At 39.2% G+C, this 14,605-nt stretch overlaps 1 non-coding gene across 1 annotated transcript; it reads left to right on the top strand.

Annotated features, from left to right (window-relative positions):
* The first annotated feature begins 7,727 nt into the window (after positions 1-7,727).
* TRNAG-UCC (transfer RNA glycine (anticodon UCC)) lies at positions 7,728-7,798 on the top strand. Its single transcript has one exon. It is a non-coding gene; the product is annotated as a tRNA-Gly (tRNA).
* The last annotated feature ends 6,807 nt before the right edge of the window (positions 7,799-14,605 follow it).

Below are 14,605 nucleotides of genomic sequence, written 5' to 3'. Positions count from 1 at the left end.
TTCCATGAGTGTTTGATAGGTTATTTCCCTAAGACATGCAAAAAGGGCTGTTGCACATTCTTGAGTAGTGGAAAATAAGATGAAATGGAACTGACAGAAGATTAGTTTAGCGCTCCTATGTAAGGAGAATTGAAGTAGAAGAGGGCTTGCCAGTGAGACTCTCTTTCTTTCAAATTCCACGCACCCCTCTAGGAGGCTGCTGAAGTAAAAACAATTGCAACAGCAATAATAACTATAGTAATAATAACAATAATAGATAACATTTGTTGAATGCTTACCTTGTGCCAGGTACTGTTTTACAACTGAGGAAACAGAGACTCAGAGACGGTCACGTGCCAGCAGTTGCACTGCTAGTAAGTGGCAGAGCCAGAATTTGAACCCAGACTCACTTCAGAGTCTGTGTATGCAACCACTTTCTATGTCATTTCTAATCCTGGCATGAAGTAATAAGGACCTGATTCAGGGCTTGTATGTTGGCTGGAGAAGTAGAAAGGATGGAGGAATGATAATGCAAAGAACTCTGCAGGAAAGAAATCTCCAGACCCAGATGATGGCATCAGTGTGGACAATAAAAGGCCATGGAGCATCTGGATATAGTCCCGCTATAAGGGGGTCATAAAGGTCAGTCTAGTCTTGTGGTTCCAGACCATGCTGAACATCAGAATCAACCAGGGATTTATTAAAATCAGATTCCCAGGACCCTCCATACACTGGCCAAATCAACCCTATTGAATCAGTATCTCCAGGGATAAAGCATTTTTCAAAAGCCCTCCAGAAGATTTTATACCTAGCCCACCAAAAATTTAAAAGTGTGACACTACTATCTTTTGACAAAGATGTATAACAACTAGAACTCTTACACGTTGCCAGTGGTAGTATAATTTGGGATAAATACTCTGGGGAAAAAAATTGGCACATACTCTGTGACTCAGCAACTACATTCCTGAGTATATACCCAAGAGAAACTCCAGCACATATACACAAGGAAAATAAGAATGAACAAGAATGCATATAACAGAATTTTTTGTGTAAGCAATAAAAACAGAAACAAATGTTCATCACAGGTAGTATAGTCATCAATGGTCTACTACTATATACAAGTAAAAATAAATAAACTATAGTTACACACAGCATGGATAAATCTCACAAGATAATGTATATCAAAAGGAACAAGTCACAGAAGCATACATACAATGTGATTTCATTGATATAAGTGTTCAGAAACAAGTGAAACCAATGTTTTTAAAAACATATTTACATGTAGTAAAATTACAAAGAAAAGCAAAGGAATAATAAAATTCAGGATAATAGTTACTTTTGGAGAGGAGAAGGATGTTATTTGTGAGTAGCCTACAGGGGTTTTAAAGGTAATTGCAATGTTCTAATTTTTTAAGTGGGTGGTGTATACGCATGCATTGTTTTATTATTTAAACTGGGCATATACTATATATCGTCATTTGTATATATGATAGGATTAGTAATTTTTAAAATTTAAGAAAACATGGCTCAATATATAAGTATAGGCTATTAATTTCAACAATTTATGGTAGAAAAATGTTGGAAATCTGAATTTTTTCCACAAGTGACTTGTTAAATAAATTATGATAAATCTATATTATGGGATGTTACGTAACTATTAAAAAGAATAAGTCCAATCTCTATATATTGACCTGGAAGTATGTCCATGATATATTAAAAGAAAAAAAGCAAGCTACAGCACAATGTGTATAATATAGTCCCATTTTAATAAAAACCACAGTAGAACCACAAACTAATCTCTATATATTTACATATGTTTGTATGAACATTAAAAAAAAAAAAACTATGAAAAGATACACACTGTGAAAGAGCAGGCTAGCTGTCTTCCGTTTTAACCATTCTCTCTCCTTTTATATTAGAATCAGTTTTTATCTAGGCATGGTGTCACCCAGACTGCCTTGCAAATAGGCATGACCATGTGACTCAGTTTCAGCCAATGAGATGTAGACAAAATTGTGTGCTTAAAGGGAGATAACTCAGATGGGAGGCATTCCCTCCACCATCTTACGTTTCCTCCTTTCGTGGCCTGCAATGTATCTGTGTTGGCTGAAGCTCCAAAAGTCATTTTTGGACCATCAAGTGACTTTGAGGATGGTAGCCATGAGCTAGCACAGTGGAACAGACAGGCAGGAGCCTGGGTCCCTGCTGACACTATGCAGTCACCATACCAGCCCTGGACATCCTACATCTGGACATCTTTTTATGTGTAAGAGGAAAAAACTTCTATTTTGTTTAAGTCATTTTTGTCTGGTGTATTCCACTTACATACAACCAAGTCTAATCCTAACTGATACACGTACCAAATTCAATATTGATTATCTCAGCAGAGTGAGACTGGAAGCAAGCTGGTGCAATGGGGTAGAGGACTATCAAATTATTTTTTTATATTTCCATATTGTTTGACTTTTTAAAACAAGCTCGAATTATTTTTGTAATTTAGGGACTGTCTATAAAAAAGTTCTTTAAAAAGGAGGCGGGGAGCCTTTCAAGTGAATATGATGGAATTAATGACAGGTTTGGGAAACTTCTCTCTCATTTCACAGATGAGAAAACCTTGGCCTAGAATTCAGTGAGTCAGTGGTAAAGCTAAAACTGGAACCTATATCTCTGGACTCCCAGTCCAGTGCTCTTCCTTCCATCTCATATTGGAAGATATTTTAAAATGTGAGGCCCTGAGAAACCTGAAGATTGGCAGAAACAAAGTAGAAATAGCCTGGCTTCTGATAGCTTTCAGGTTGGCTTGGGATATCCAAGCGGCTAACTCAAAAAAAGTGACTACGAGAAAAGTGAGAAGCAGATTTAAGTCTTGATGAATTAACAGCTTTGTTCTAGAGCCTTCTCTACATACGACATGTTATTGTTTTAAGTAATTAGAACCTTTCTAGTGATTTAAATATGTGACAGACTGCAAAACATCAGAAACTTTTTTTTTCTGGCTTATTTGCCACGGAAATGAAAAAAAAAAAATTCATTCAAGGTCTGAAGTGGGTACATCCTTCCCTCTTTACTAAAGGAATATTTAGAATTCTTAAGTGTGAACTTACGAATAAAAATGAGATGTCTAAACAGTATGATAACAACTGAACAAGATATAGTTTTCAGCCCTTAAAAAAAAGAAATCCATCCTCCTCTCTTTACTTACAATGAAGGGCATCTTAGGTCATATTTTTGAACTATGACTTGCTACGCATTTCTGAAATTTGATTTTGTCCTCAGTAGATTTTAGCCTTCTTGAAAATGATTCTTGTGGTGTTCTTTGAAAAGAAAAAAATTCTCATAATGCTCTGTGGAAGCTTAAGTAAGCAAAAAGGTAGGACTTTTTAAGAGGAAAATATAAAAATTAAGATAAAAATCATTTGAGTTCACCCAAATTTATTGTCTTTTATCAAACATTAGTTTGGTCACTATTGCCTACTGGAGACTTGAACACTATTCCTACTCCTTTACTAACTCAGGCAACTATTGTTTTCACGCTTCTTGTCGACTTCAAGTTAAAGAAAGATTCTGTAGAAACTTTTTCATGCTTTTTCAAACCATCACCTCAAATCATGTAAAGAAATGATAGGCTTGTTTGCTGAATATGGACTTTTCTTAAGTTTGTCTTTCACACACTAAGATACCAAGAGTTACAGATATATCATTATAAGTGGTTTTTAATTGTTACTTTGTTGAAACTGAGTCTCCCTCTTCTACTATAGGGAGAAAGAGCTCTCTTCATTATTTCTATTATTCTAGAAAATGGAGCTAGCTAAACTTCACTGTTAACAAATGCAAGATCAATATCATGTATTCCTATAAAAGTAAGAAAAAAAAAACCGTACTTAAAGTTTTTCCTATTTTTCCTAAAATGTAATCGACTTCTTAATAAACTAAGAAGCTCAGAACACAAAGAGGTAAGTGAGTGTTTGGTAACACTTCCACATTTCAGAGAACATGTGTTACTAATGGCCTTTCTACTCATCTCCTTCACTCACACACAGACCTGTGGGACAGAGCACATATTGAACTTGAGCATCAAACACTAGAGCCAATTTATAGCAGGTGATAAGGAAATAGTCTTGCTCCCAGAAGCAGTTCATTTTTCAGTGCCAAAGGCAAAGTGTTTAGTAGGTATTTTACAGGTCATATATCCAATACACCGCAGGACATCTGTAGTTGCTCAAACTGAAAGTCCTTCACTAGAGATGAGTCAGGACATTTTTGTGTGGGGTGGGGAAGAGCTGTACGCATGCACACACATGTGTACAGGCACCAAGTGTGCCCAGCAGAATCTTCTTCAGTAATTTTGTAGCCAGTAGTTTTGATGGTTGGCTCTAAGAGACATTCGGGTGAGCAGTGCACCAGGTGTTTTCAGAGCTGAGTTCTAGACTGTGTGATCTTGGCCCGCTGCTTTCACCCCTCCAGCCTCAAGGTTCTCATTTTTCAGACTGGAATGGTACCACTTCCGCTCCATAGCTGACAGGTTGTTTTGCAGTGAGGATAAATGTGAGCAAGTCCTCTGAAAACTTGATGGCACCGTGAAACCAAAGGCATGCTCATCTCCAAGGACAGTCTTGGCAAGAGAAAGTGAACTCACCTTTATGCCTTGACGAGATGGCCATACAACCAGTACAGACTAATTTCTTGAGCAAGGAAGATGAGTCATATAGCAAAAAGGCCTTGATCAAATCACATTTGGGAAAATGAAGCAGACCCATAATTTTATAGTGCCTCTATGTGCCCAAAACACAGTGTCCACAGACAGAAGAAAAAAGGGCCCCTGGCACTGGCAAGCCCTTTTGTCGCCATCCCTACATCCTTGAGGGACTGACCCAGACCCAGGATGGAATGCCTCACTCCTCTCCCCAGCCCGCTTCAGGAATTGCCACATCGTAAAGTGTTCAACAGTTTTTACATTCATAAAATAAAAATTAAGTTTCCTGGGCATATATGGTTTATCACAGTAAGTCTGTGTTAATATTTCCTAATCATAGTGACCTCAGCCTGCCAGAATGCACAGGCCCCTAATCCTTGCTGTAATGTTTTCTCATTAGCTGCGCAGCATTGCCACACCAGTGGCAGCAACCAAGCACCACTTCAGGCACCACTGGAATTAATTACTAGAAGAAACACTGCTGTTTTGAATTGTCATCTTGAATTTATCACTTGCCACTTAATGTAACTCATCTGACCTAATACCTCCGTCGTGTCACCAGGGGCCTTGGCACAGGTTTCACCAGGGTAACAGCAGGGGGGTTCTGTATATCTAATGTGGCTGAGACGCCAAACACACAGCTGCTGGAGGCCTGGTTAAAATCCTACCCTGGAGGCAAAGCATGCTAACAATGCCCCTAGCAAATTGCAGATTACCCATACGTCATGTTCTATCTGAAGCTAAGAGTGATTCAAAGGTAGGGCCAATACATCTAATTTCTGCTGTTTGGAGAAGATAATCTTTCATTTCTTTGGATGTAACAGCGCTTGCCATTTGTTCCTTTTGTGCTAGGTTTTTGAACATAATGAAACAGGCTATTCATGTATGGAAGAAAAAGCGGCTCCGGGGGGCCTGTAGTGCTAGGTCTGGGGCGTTTTTCTTATAAATTCTGAAGAAATTGCCCATTAAATTACTCACACAAAGAAATGCAATTTCACCATAGTTTATGTTTCCTCAGGAACAGGAACAAAACTGTAACCCAGGTTGAAACCTGTGTGGTACTTTTGCAGGGCTGCATTTTACCTGGCACTTGTGAGAGTAAGTCTGTGTTAACTATTTAAAAATACATTCAATAAGGGAATTAATGATTTGGTTAGTTTCATTAAGCCCGAGAAATTATTTCAGTATGAAAAATAAGCTTTGATGCATGCTCTGAACGACAGTCCTCTGAATCAAATTTCTCATCTGTAAAAGAAAACACAGATGTGAAACCAACATTTCAAGTTTTCTGAACATTTCAGAATCACCCAAGTGTCTTTATTTCCATTTTAAAGTTAGTCTTTCAGTTCTGCTATAGATTTTGTTTAAAATCATGACGTATATGTATACATGTGGATATATGTGTATGGAAAAAAAAATAAATCCATTGCCATCAAGTCAATTCTAACTCATGGCGACCCCATGTATGCAGAGTAGAACTGCACTCCATGGGATTTTCAAGGCTGTGAACTTTTAGAGGCAGATTGCCAGACCTTTCTTGCAAGGCGCCTCTGGGTGGGTTTGAACCGCCAACCAGTCGAGCACTTTACCCTTTGCACCACCCAGGGACTCCTTCATATGCATATAAGTGCATAAATTCTTAGCCCTTAGAAACGTCCAGACATAATAACATAACATTATAACACAGGACTAAAGCGTGAAAATTCTACTGATGAAATAATAAGTAAAACAGATTTACTTTAATAATGACAATTCCCAGCCTATTTCACAGACAAAAACATTTCCTTTGGTTACCACACTCTACACTATGCATAGTAAACTTTGGGGGATGTATAAAGGAATATAAACATTAATAGTTACACAATTGTGTTGTTTTAGAAAGACTATTTATAGAGAAAATACAAAATGCCTCCCCAAAGTATACTTAGACCTAAGCCACCATAATCTTCCTGCTCATACAGCAGGAAATCTAATACACCAGCTCAATAAACCTGTAGGAAACAAAGGTTTTATGTAGCATTAAGTGTCACAATATTAAAATGCCCGTATTACTTTCAGTTGCGCTTATAAGCCTCTTTTTAACAATCCAGAAAGCTGAGTGCCATTCTAAGAAGGATAGTGTCCCATGTATGAAAGGACGAAAGGTTAAAATAAAAACCCTGCCCCTTCACCTGTGTTTATCTCTGGACTTAACAGCATTGGTGTTTTTACACGAGACTCTCTCTCCTTCAAACTGTCTGATTTTATACCTTTTTTTATTGTCAGGGTATGTTCTGTCAAAGGTGACATAACATTTAAAAGAGTGTCTAAACGCCTTCACCACAATGTCAGATTAGCCACCTAACCTCTTTGGGGTGGGTTTCCTTTCCTGTAAAGGTAGCGTTGTATGTTAGGAGCTGTTGAGGTTATAATTAGAGACCGTAAAGCTCTTTCAAAATACCAAGTACTTCACTTCAAAAATGCTTATTACAAATGGTAATGTATCAACAACAAAGATCACCACCCCCAGAAGTATAAGTTTCCCCCAAACAGGGACTGTTGCTTTTGTGAGTTTTGCAGAGTGTCTAGCACTCTGTAGCTGCTTAATTAATACCTAATGACAATGATGAACCACTGGTGATATTCAGCTAACTAATTGGAGTCTAATAGTATCTCAGAAAGTTTCAACTTAATGGCCATTAAAATATAGCATTTTCTATTTCTATTGCACCTGCCAACTCCCCAAACTTTCTAGAAACAGAAATTTATGACTAAAGTTCTTTAATGAAATATTAATGGTCAAAAGTACATTTTGAAGACTTAAGAAATACCCAGGGTCAATAAAATAATAGTGTCTTTTAAGCTAATTTCTCCCTTTTGTTGCTTGGGCAAGCTCAGACAGAGGAGTATAATGATTCTGAATTAGGGTTAGTGGATTTGAATGCACTGCCTTTTCTCATTGCCTGATGTGAGGATGAGCTTAAGGTATCTTCAACCCTCTCAATGTTGTGCAAACTATAAAATTAGAGGCACTTCATGATATCCTCACATAAAGAAGCTTAACGTGTTATAGAGAGCATTGGTGGTTCAGTGGTAGAATTCTTGCCTTCCATGCAGGAGACTTGGGTTCGATTCCCGGCAAATGCACCTTATCCACAGCCACCACCCATCTGTCAGTGGAGGCTTGTGTGTTGCTATAACGCTGAACAGGTTTCAGCAGAGCTTCCAGACTAAGACAGACTAGGGAGAGAGGCCCGGCAATGCAGTTCCAAACAAATCAGCCAATGAAAACCCTCTGGATCACAATGGTCCAATCTGCAATTGAACATGGGGATGGCACAGGACTGGGCAACATTTCATTCCATCGTACATGGGGTTTTCATGAGTTGAGGGCCAACTGGAAAGCAGGCAACAACAACAACATGTTATAATACACTTGTAAAGGACTGGGGTAGTTTGCATGCAGGTGATGGCAAAAATCCTTTTCCCTCTGGGTAGAGAGACTAAAGATGGCTGCAGTCTACAGAAAGCTCTTGTGGCCACCATCTTTTATGGTGAACCTTGTGAGCTTGATTACCTTTTCCCAGTTCTTCTAGAATATCCACACTGTTACCTTCACAGCCCCACACCCATACAAACCCTGTTTGGGCTGGCCTCAGTGCATAAGCTCTGTGAAATCTTTTGCTGATCTTTAGGTATTTTTTAATGACTTAAAATGAAATGTTTTAAAATCTTGGCTGTTAGTATTAAAAATATACTAGCGCATGTTGGGAATCAACGGCATTTAGTGCTGTTGCTTATTAAAAAAAAAAACCTAAATGGTTCATCATAATGTTATTGGCAGATGTGGTTTTATATTTTTAAATTCCTTGGAGTTGCTGGAAAGAAAGAGAACATACAGATATGCCTATGCAGAAGAAATGACATCATAAAATCCAGTTACCGAACTGTAAAGCAAGGGGACTCTCTGTGGCTGAATTACTTGTTATTGAAATAGGGACCGAAAGCAAAGGAGAAAGTGCATCATTGGCAATGGAGTGTTTTCAATTACTTTTTATCGTGCTCGGTCATTCTCACCACGACGTATGCATTGGGACAAAAGATTATTTTACGTTCTAAATGAAAGCAATGCACATGCAGCATTTACTTTGCAAGTGGAGACCCCGTTACCTCTTACCACTCTACTGAAATATGGCAAATATCTTTACACAGTCACCACAATGATTGTTTTTCTGTCAAATTATACCCTTTCATCTTAATATCCAATTTCACCATAGTTAACTGTATTAACCACATAGGCCATGACCTGCATATCCCTAGGTGGTACTTGGTCACATTGGTATTCAATATCAAATTTACTCAGTTTCCCTCTGGACCAGAAATTCAGTAACAGAAGATGCACCTTTTCTCATTTCTTTTTTTAAATAGTTGCAAAACAATCATACCCTATAGTTTAAGGACCAAAAACAAAGAAAACATTCCCTCCAATGGAAACTGCAATCACAATGTAAGCAAATCTAATGTAAGGAATTGTTCCAATTGGAATTTACTAGGGCAGGAAGCAGGCATTGAAGGACACAAGTTCAGGATATGCACAGAGAAAAGCTGCACCGCTGAGCAAGGGCTGGTCTGCTTGAAAGGTCTTGGACATATATCCCTGGGCATATCTTTGCTTTGTCTGGGTCTCCAAGGAACATCATAGACCCCCAAACCCCTTATCTCCAAACTAGGCACTGGTCTTTGTGGGTATAGAACACACCACCCAGCAAGACTTTAATGTGCTGAACATACAGGTAGCAGATTCATTCGTAATACCTTATTTAGGGATGTTGTTGTGCACGCTCCAGTTGATTCCAATTCAGAGTGACCCTATAAAGACAGAGTAGAACTGCTCCATAGGGTTCCCTATGCTGTAATCTTTGTGGGAGCAGATTGCCAGGTCTTCTCTCCTGTGAAGCAGCGGGTGGGTTCTAACCTCAGACCTTTCAGTTAGCAGCTGAACCAGGGTTCTTGTATTTAGGGATATGAATTTATTTAGGGATAGGGATAGGAAAAGGGAAATTGCAAAGAAACTATTTTTCACCACCTGGAAAACAATCTACCTAAAAGCAGATTCCTAGTGCTCATTACTGTGAGGCTGGGCTCATGGCAGCCATTGTCATGCAAGCATGGTTGTAAGTAATAATGTGGCCTTTAATGACGGAATGATGGACCTGCCAAACACTCGCTCCTGCCATACACTGCTTGCATTTCCCTGCTGGAAAGCACAGAGATGCCCATCTGGGAGTTATTAACATATCCTCATCAATTCAGAACCGACTTTAACATAATCCATATTTGTTGGAGAAAGTCCAACATCAGCTTGAGAACAGCAGTCACGTGCCTCAATGACACATTTCAAACAGCACACACCAAGCATGCTTGGGCAGCTAAGCAATTCAGAAATGCAGATAACTGAAGCACTCTTCTGACTAGATAAAAAGGACAAATCCCTTTTGGCAAGAGACTGGATGTCCTCTTGACATCACAGGAAAACAACCAAACCAGGAAAGAGACAAATTCCAGGTTTAGTGCGTCGCCCGGAAGGCATCTCTTTTGGTTTATTCCAGTCATGTTGGTGCAATCAATCTCAGGTCAATCCCTGGACTTCAGCTGTTGTCAGGAAGAGCTGTTTGTCTGGGATTCAGGAATACAGATTCTCTTAAACCAACAGTGTTGCACATAATATGCTTGTTTGTTGACATATGTATAAACATACGTCTCTCCCTATAGAAACACAACAAAGACCTCTCAGTCCCTTTTAGCATCATCTTGGTTGTTGTTCTGAATGGGTTATCCCTGGAAGAAGCTAAATTGGTTATGCCCCTAAATGTGAGTCCTTATAAAGTTAAATTATGTCAGAATATTAAGTAAGGGCTCTGGAAATCATCTCCAAACTAGGCACTGGTCTTTGTGGGTATAAAATACACCCCCCAGCAAGACTTCCACATGCTGAACATACAGGCAGTCAGTTCAATTTCTATGCTTGATAGATATCATTGGTGATATCTGTGCTTTATGAATGAAGTAAATTAAGGGGAAAAAAAAGCATTTCCTTGATGTCACCACCCATCCCTATTAATGTGGGTTTTGGTGAGACTGCAGTAAAATCCTATTTTTAGGTTATATAAACCAAAGCTAAATTCAGATTCTTCCTTCAAATATTTACATAGATAAAGTTCTATTACTAGCTAATAGTATTATATAACTATTAAATTTTCTGCATAGTAATTACACTGTGGTCATATAAAAGAACATTCTTGTCCTTAAGAGATCCATCTTAAAGTATTTAGGGATAAAGGGCTATGATATGTGCAACTTCCTCTTAAATTGTTCAGCAAGAAAAAAATAATATACATACAGTGAAAGGAGGAGAAAACAAATGTGGCAAAATGTTAGCACGTGGTGAATCTAGATGAAGAGTATATGTGAGTTTCATGTACCATTTTGGCAACTTTTAGGTAGGTTTGAAATTTTTCAGCATATAAAGTTGGAAATAAAATAGATCAGACTCACACATAGCAATATGGAGTTTTAAAACATAAAATTCACTGTTTGGAAAGTCGACTTATTTACTTTCTCTTGTTTAATGATCTTAATGATAACATTTTTTTTATTGTTTGTTCTTTGCTTAATGATAACATTTTTTTTTTCCTTAATGATAACGTTTTGTATAAGAGGGGGACTCACTTGGAAGGAGAGGAAGACAGAGAGTGAAATAAAAAACAAAAACAGAGAGGAAATACCATGCTGAGGGAGAGGAGAATGAGGTGGGAGAGACAAAAAACTGGAGTGAGAAGTGGAGTGAAGAAAACAGTAGGAAGAGAAAGCATACCTCATGAAGTCCTGATCTAGAACAACATCAGGAACAGCCAGAATCAGTGCCCTGAGGCTGGGAAGAAGATTGGACAGAGATCTTGCTGTGGTTGCAAATATACCATCCTCCTCTTGCAAGTGGAAGTGGACGGAGCAGCACAGCTGCCAATGGCAGCATGCACTTTCTTCCATAAGAGGATAGAATTCAGGCAGGAGGCAATCTAGAGGCTAGACTGAGGGTTGCTCTGAAGGCAGTCCTTGATGATTATGCCACCCACACCCGGCATGGGAACTGACTGGACCCTATTAAGATGAAAGGGGTTTGACTAGGGAGTCTTTAGCCTTTTGATATGACTCTGCTTTTGTGGTTTAGGGATGTTCTGAAAGTTCCATCTGTGAATTCAAAATCATAAAATAGCAAAAAATTGCCTTCATTAGAACATATATATAGTTTTAAATTCATCCATATGAACTGCAGAAAATATGGCATTGAAAGAGGGCACTACAATTGTTCAGCCTAGGTTAACAGCAGAGATATGCCCAGAAGAAAAGTGTCTATAAAAGTCCTAGAAGAAGCACAGATACAGACACCTGGGGAAGAAAAGGGCAGAGACAGATGGGGAGCACATGGGAAGACTGATACGTGGGAGCAATAGCTCAGTGGCAGGTTGTCTATTCTATATTATTGCTACATCCAATTGAATAGGTAACTCCAGCAAGCCACCCCAGTGAAGAGCAGCTTTAGGAATCCCTTTCACCTCAGAACTCTGTGAGGAAATCCTCCATTGTCAACTCATCAACCTCAGAGCCCAGAAAGCTTTATAGACTGATCCTATATTAGTTTCCTAAGGCTGCCGTAACAAAATGCCACAAATTAGGTGTCTTAAACTAACAGAAATTAAATTATTTATCCTTTCATAGCTCTGACAGCTAGGAGTCTGAAATCAGGGTATCAGTTGTGTTGATTTCTTCTGAGGGCTCTGAGGAGAATCTGTTGCATGCCTCTCATCTAGTTTCTGATGACTGCTGGTGATTCTTGGCATTCCTTGGCTTGTAAAATTACTCCAATCTCTCTGCCTCTGTCTTCGCATGGCCACCTTACCTCTGTGTGTCTCTCTGTGTCTCTTCTTTTCTATAAGGACACCAGTCATATTGCATTAGTACCCACCCTACTCCAGGATGAACTGAAGACATCTCAAAGACCCTATTTCCAAACATGGTCACATTCACAGGTACCAGGGGTTAGGATTTCAACATATATTTTTGGAGAACATAATTCAAGCCATAACAGATCCCCACAAAGCCAAGTGAGCCAAAGTCTCTCTTTTTCAGTCTCTACTTAAATGGAGGCAGGAAGAGGTTTAAAGAAGCTGTTTGCCTCTGTCTTATTTTCCTCACAGTCACTAAGTGATTTAGAGAAATTCTGTTTGTTCCCAAGGAAAGAAGGAATCTCAGGTAAAGTTTTAAAATTCCCATCTAAGAACAAGCAACCAGTGTGAAACAAGAGGCCTAGGGTAGTCACAGACTCACAAGCAGACAGGAACGCTGGGTCTGGTTTTCTCCCTACAACCCATCCCTGCCCTCCCTCTAAGCATCATGATGTCTTTGTGTGACACCTCCTGGTTTTCTGCTCCCCCGACCCCAGCCTTTATTACTGCACTTGAATTTAAATCTGATCTTCCTTACAGAAAAATATTAGGGAGTGAGAGATGGGGGCAGAATGGGATAGAATGGAATATGATTTGTTCTGGGCTCAGTGCTTCGAACCAGGGGGAAAGGGAGCTAGTCCCTCAGGGGTTGGGCCTGGAGCATTTCCTCTGTGGTTTTCTCCCACAACGTTCAGGACATTTAACTTCTTTGATGCAGTGGTATTTTGCACAGGGCTTTCAGTAGAAGGGAGACAGTGGGGTTTCCATGTGGGCTCTGAGGAAAATGCCAAATGACGAATATAAAGCTTAGTCTGAGAACTGACCATAACACATTAAAAGTGATATCCTAGGGAAATCATGTTTGTTCTCTTAAATATGGCAACTACTCAGCCCATGGCAGCAAATGAGGGGCTTGTTCCTTGACACAGTGAGGAGGTTTGCTCAGCTCACACTGTGAGGCAAATGCACATAGAATATTGCCGATTCAAGCTAAGTTGCTTCCCTCATTTCTCCCACACTATGCACCAGTTTGGCTATGATTCCCTTCATGGTCCTGTGGAAGGCTTATTCCTAAAAACATCTCCAAAAACCTGTGCCATGAGCACTCAAATTTGTAGGTTGGCAGTGCTGAAAGAAAACCTACATGTAGAAGAGAACATACCAGCATACGTCTTATTTGCAATCTAGTTAACCATCTAAACTGGAGTCATGAGAGAATGAGACACAGGAAAGGGGAGGAGTTGGATTGTTAGGAAAGATCTAGAGTATAGAATTTTGCACAGTAGACCAAAGCAACTCTGCAAGGGAGTGAAAAAGGAGCACCAAACACTCACTGTGAGAATATGTCCATTGCTTATTTCCAGCCCTGCAAAGCAACACCCAGGCAATTCCTGGGCTAGGCTCAGGATTTGCTGCCAGAGGACAAGACACATTACACCTAGCTATGTTTGATATTTCAAAGTGTAATTTGTCAGTCATGTTTTGGAATAACCTAGGGTGTCTCAACTGTCTTGAGGTGGCAGTATCTGGAAAAGTCTAAAGGTTCTAAAAATATACTGTTGCTAGTTGTCATTGAGTCAGCCCCCAACTCATGGCAACTCTATGCACAATGGAATGAAATGCTTCTGGTCCTGCACCATCCCCACGATCAGTTACAGATCAGACTATTGTCATCTGTAGGGTTTTCATGGGCTAGTAATTACTATGCTTCTGTCAGCTTCAATTTATCAAACTAAAGTTTTTAAGTATGAACTTGAAAATATTGAAGCTTTCTGTTTGTACTAACCATAAATTTCTCAGACTCTCTTGCAGCTAGGTACGGCCATGTGAGTAAGTTCTCGCCAATGGGATGTAAGCAGAATGTTGTATAGTTGCTCCAGAAACCTTCCTAAAAGGACAAGAAATATGTTCCCTTCGTCTTTGTTTTTTTTTTTTTTTTTTTTTTTTTTTT

This window comes from Trichechus manatus, unplaced genomic scaffold, assembly GCF_000243295.1.
Source record: "Trichechus manatus latirostris isolate Lorelei unplaced genomic scaffold, TriManLat1.0 scaffold00037, whole genome shotgun sequence".
Classification (NCBI taxonomy): domain Eukaryota; kingdom Metazoa; phylum Chordata; class Mammalia; order Sirenia; family Trichechidae; genus Trichechus; species Trichechus manatus.
Note: the sequence above shows the minus strand (reverse complement) of the source record. Positions and strands in the feature narration are given on the sequence as shown.